This window comes from Rhinopithecus roxellana, chromosome 8, assembly GCF_007565055.1.
Source record: "Rhinopithecus roxellana isolate Shanxi Qingling chromosome 8, ASM756505v1, whole genome shotgun sequence".
Classification (NCBI taxonomy): Eukaryota; Metazoa; Chordata; class Mammalia; order Primates; family Cercopithecidae; genus Rhinopithecus; species Rhinopithecus roxellana.
The window spans coordinates 50,764,450-50,770,245 of NC_044556.1; the positions used below are offsets into that span (position 1 = coordinate 50,764,450).

General features: G+C 42.4%; 1 pseudogene; it reads right to left on the reverse strand.

Moving 5' to 3' along the window:
• Positions 1 to 755: 755 nt before the first annotated feature.
• LOC104660338 lies at positions 756 to 1,330 on the reverse strand (annotated as a pseudogene).
• Positions 1,331 to 5,796: the final 4,466 nt, after the last annotated feature.

Genomic DNA, 5,796 nt, shown 5'->3' on the forward strand with positions numbered 1-5,796 from the left:
GAACTGCAAAGGGGTACAAGAAACTTTGGGGCATAGGGAAATTCCTCTATCTTGGTTGTGGCAGTAGTTCCATTAGTGTATACATTTGTAAACATGCATTGAATTATACATTTTAAAGTGGTACAGTCTGTTGTACCTAAATTATACCTTCATAAAGTTGATTTCATCACCTTAATTTCTCCATACTAGCAATTAGCAGCTAGAAAATGAAATTCAATAAAATATAATAGAGATTGATAGCTGGAATCATTACATGCTTAAGAATACATGCAATGAGGCAGGTACAAGGCCTAAAGCAATTGGTAAGAAAATTAAATAAGAATAAACAGAGAAATATATATCATGTTCATTGACTGGAAGACTCAATTTTGTTAGCATAGTACATCCACACAATTCTGATTAGTATTTCTAATAAAAGATTTTAGAGAAATTTAAAAGCTAATTTCAAAATGTATTTGAAAATCAAAGAACCTAGAATAGGCAAGTCGGTCTTGAAGAAGCAATAACTTGGAGGACTTACTCTGCTAGATTTCAAACCTGATTTTAAAGCTACAGTAATTTAAAAATGGTGGTTTGGTGTACCTATCCATAAATATATCAAAGTAAAAGAATACAGATTCAAACAATATGCCCACATATGTACAGTTATTTAATTTTTTTAGTAGAATCTTTTTTATTCATTAAAAAAACTCAAAACCCCAAAATGAAAAAGTTTTCCAACCACACACAGGAAGGGTATGGGTACAGGGGGTATCTGTCCCTCTAGTCCTGGCCCCCAGCCCAAGTGGTTTTGGCAGCAATAACGGGTGTGGGGTAACGGCCCCCAGAATTAAAATGGTGTATGTGTGTATGAGACAGAAAGTGGGGCAAAGCTGTGGAAAGCGGTGGAGAGGAAGGAACAAAGGAGGTCAGTACTGGGAACACTGAAGGTGGGAGGCCATTTCATAACACTGCTTGTTGATGAAACTGCCGTGGACACTTTCTTTGCCCATCAGCAGGCCTAGTATCTTGACAGTCATGGTGACAATGACATTGAAGGTGGGGGCTCCACTGATGCTCTTCATTTGAAGATCCACAGTCAATTCCCCATCCTGCAGCAGTGAGTCCGGGACCACAGTACATTTCTGGCCCCCCAGTGTCAGCCCATTCATGAAAAAGCTTGAGCAGTCTTTGCCAACCAGGACACCAGCCTCAGCTGGGGTGATGTTGACGAAAGTTTCCCCTGGGACGGTGGCCCAGACAGAGGGCGAGTCCTTGTAGCCCACGATGGCCACGTCCTAACAGGTCCCGTCTGCCACCAGGCTGTAGATAGAGGCATCCACCCGGCCATTGCGCTGCTGCAGGGGCTCCTCTGGTCGCTGCTGCTGGGGCCGCCGTGGCTGGGGGGCGCGAGAGGCGGAGAGCTCAGGGCAGGCGCTGCCGTCCTGACCAAGGCACTGGCACTGCCAGAGACACCAATGCCCTTCATTGGGGAAATGAAAGACTTTTAAGTAAAACGTTTTTGAGTGAAATAATATTTGTTGTTTTAAAAAGTTAATATTAACAACCACTCTCAGGCCGGGCGCGGTGGCTCAAGCCTGTAATCCCAGCACTTTGGGAGGCCGAGGCGGGTGGATCACGAGGTCAAGAGATCAAGACCATCCTGGCTAACATGGTGAAACCCCGTCTCTACTAAAAAAAAAAAAATACAAAAAACTAGCCGGGCGTGGTGGCGGGCGCCTGTAGTCCCAGCTACTCGGAGGCTGAGGCGGGAGAATGGCGTGAACCCGGGAGGCGGAGCTTGCAGTGAGCCGAGATCACGCCACTGCACTCCAGCCTGGGCGACACAGCAAGACTCCATCTCAAAAAAAAAAACAAAAAACAAAAAACAAAAACAACCACTCTCCACCATGCACTGAAATTAACTTAAGGTATGAAAGTTAAAATGAGAAACCTTGTGAAGGAAAAACAGGAAATAGTTTCATGAACTTGACATACGAAAATATTTCTTAGACTCTTAGACGAGATACTGTAGCACTCACCACAGTAAGCAATCAAGTGAATTGCCCTTCATTTTTAAAAACTTTCTGCTTATTATGTTTTGTTTAACAACTTAAAAGCTATCTGTAGACCAGAAATAAATATTTGCTATATAATATCAAAAAATGTATATATAAATGGACTCATTCAACATATATACAGAATTCCTATAGATTACAAAGAAAATGACAAACACCCCATTTGAAAAGGTCTTTTCCATAAGAAGTTATCTAAATGAACAATAGGTATGAGAAAACCAAAATAAGATATCTCCATACACATGGTGGAATGGCTATAATTTAAAACACTGAAAATATTAAGTGTGTGGGAATGTAGAGCACCTGGAAATGGCCTACATCTTTCATAGAAATGTAAAATAATACAACTTATTTGCAAAACTCTGTGACCATTTTCTACCCATTCACCAAACAATTTCATCCCTAGGTTTAGATACCCAGGAAAATAAGTAAAATAATATAAGTATGTATATTCACAAAAATAATTGTACAAGAATATTCATAGTTACTTATGCACAGTAGCCAACAAGCAAACCTTTCTTCCATCAGAAAAATGGATATCAAATTGTGTGATAATCATACAATCAATAGGATATTACTTGGCCAAAACAAAATGAAACAAGAGTAAAACACAATCAAACAAATTAGTGGCATATATAACCACCTAAGTAAGAAAAGTCAAAACAAGAGAACATACTAAATGATTCCTTTTTTTTTTTTTTTTTTTTTTTTTGAGACAGAGTCTTGCTCCATTGCCCAGGCTGGATGGAGCGCAGTGGCACGATCTCAGCTCTGCTTCCCGGGTTCAACAAATTCTCCCTGCCTCAGCCTCCCACGTAGCTGGGATTACAGGCACCTGCCATCATGCCTGACTAATTTTTGTATTTTCAGTAGAGACAGGGTTTTGCCATGTTGGCCAGGCTGGTCTCGAACTCCTGACCTCAGGTGATCTGACCGCCTTGGCCTCACAATGTGTTAGAATGACAGGCATGAACCACCAGGCCCAGCCAAAATGATTCCTTTTTTCTTTTTTTTTTTTTTTTTTTAAGACGGAGTCTGGCTCTGTCGCCCAGGCTGGAGTGCAGTGGCCGGATCTCAGCTCACTGCAAGCTCCGCCTCCCGGGTTTACGCCATTCTCCTGCCTCAGCCTCCCGATTAGCTGGGACTACAGGCGCCCGCCACCTCACCCGGCTAGTTTTTTGTGTTTTTTAGTAGAGACGGGGTTTCACCGTGTTAGCCAGGAAGGTCTCGATCTCCTGACCTTGTGATCCGCCTGTCTCGGCCTCCCAAAGTGCTGGGATTACAGGCTTGAGCCACCGTACCCGGCCAATGATTCCATTTTTATGAAGCACATGAATAAGCAAAATTAATCTATGGTGGCTGCTATAGTTTAGATATTGGTCCCCTCGAAATCACATGTTTAAATGTGGTCCCCAGTGTTGGAGGAGGGGGTTAATGGGAGTTGTTTGGGGCATGGGAGTGGATCCCTCATGAATAGAATAATCCCCACCCTGGGAGAAGGTAGTGAGTGAATTGAAGAGTGAATTAAACACAGCCAAGGGAAGACCCAAGTCTCATACTTCTCTTGCATATTCCAAAGTTCCAGGGAAATTCCAGGTGATAGAGGTTATTTCCCATACTGTTAAAGCTAGGTTGCAGACACTTGGGAATTTTGGTCCAGTACTCTAGGAGGGCACACCTCTGTCCTGGAAAACCATACAGGAATGAACACACTTCCCGTGACTCATTCTGCTCATTCTTCTGGCATCACAAAAACCAAAAAATAGAAATATGGCCAAACACATGATTTGCTATCCCTCTTCTTCAGGTTTCTTACCTGTTACTTATGGATAATGGCATCACCTTAAGGATTATGATGAAGATACAATGTCGAAATATGAGCACAGTTTTGAACAAAATGCCTTGTACGAATTGGTCAATAAATAATTACTAAATAATTATGTGAATATTCACTGAATTATATGGAGCCTATGAATAATTACTGAATAATTATTGTTATTGCTTTTATTGGCAGGGCTGAAAACTCATCCCTGTGTGACCTCATGTAAGCCATGTAACGTTGTGAACCTGCAGTTTTATCATACATGACAGATTTTCATTCTGACACAGAATGTCAGGACTCCCAGACCCCAGAAAATGCATTGACTTAAAGCCTTTGATGCATCTCAAAGCAGTATCCTTACAGTGTCACTGGAGGATGGTGTGGGCTGCAGAGATGGATGCTTTCAAATGGGATTGATCCAGTCCTCCTTCCTTCACTTCCACATGAATGCTGGGCAGCCCAGGGTCACACTCACTGCACCCTCAACTCAGGCTAGTCCAGCAGCCAATCTTGGGAGACCTGGGCTATGGGACAGTCTCCCAAGTTCCAGGCTCACAAAACCTAGGTGGGAATGAAAGCTGAGAAAGTGAGGAGGTGGTTCAGGGGGTCACTCTTTCCTACTCATTCCTCTCACCTCAAACTCACCTTCTACTGCACAGCAACACTGAGGATCACCAACCAACCCTGACCAGAACCTTGATCTTGCCATGTTCTGTTAGTGGGATGCAACCAAAAATCAATGGTGGTAGTCCAACTCAACAAAATATACATCAAACCATATTCCACAAGAACTGCTCGTGGCCCTATTCTTTTCAGTATATGGGAAAACAAAATGGAAACAACAAAATAGCGTCAGGTTTACAAAAATTCCCAAGATAGATGGTCACACATGTTTTCAGGAGACCGCTATATAAATGATGTTGATCATTTGATACTTTGAAAAGTGCTCTTGTGGCACTAGAATGATATCCATAAGTGACAAGTATAAAATGTAGTGCACAGTGACATTAAAAAACAAATCAACCCACATAGAGGAAGAGCTTTGGATGTAGGGATGCCAAACTGGTCTTGGGTGTGATGAAAACCCAAGATGGTGCCCCAGTAAGATAAAAGAAATCAACATAACAATGGGATGCAGCAAGAAGAATACTGAGACAGAAAAGAAAACATTTTTAAAAAATGAATTATTCATTCACTTTCTAGTGGATACACAAAAAAACTGCAGAAGACCCAGAGGATATCGGGGCAGGCTAAAAGTTTGATATCTTACGCCTGTGGAAAAGGCTTAAGATGTCTTTTAACTTAGAGCAGGTGGGGTGACTTCATGACTACCATTAAAAAATATAACCTGTTGGGAAACTGTTTCTGCCTTGATGATTTTGTACAGACAAGAGCTAAACAGTGAGGAATATGCTTAGATGTATTGGGAAAGAAATGGGTCTGTGCCACTGTCACAAGGGTACACAAATACTGAGAATGAATGCTGAAGGAATGATCCCCATTGGTGGTGACCCTCAAGTGAGACCAGAGTGCCTGTGTTTCAGCAAAGCCTGGGCAATTGGAATGCAGGGCTCCTAAGATTCCATGACACCCCCCACCTTCTAATTCTGTTATTGCAACTGGAGACCGTTACCCGGCATGCTGGCCACAATCTCCCTCACTCTTGTTAGAGTCTGAGCTACGGGCAGTGCCTTCAGCTCTGAGCTAAGGTACCTCGAACCTTGTTTTTGTGGTTAAGGATCCTAAAGTGCTCTGCGGAGTGATCACGTTTTTCTCAACAGTAAGTTAAGAATTTCAGTTACTGACGTCCCTCAGTCCTGATTAAACCTATTTGATTTCACCAATTTTTAACCCACCATATATTTGTGTTTCTTCTCCCCAGTCCCTGGCTCCACTTCTTCTGCCACAAACGTCAGC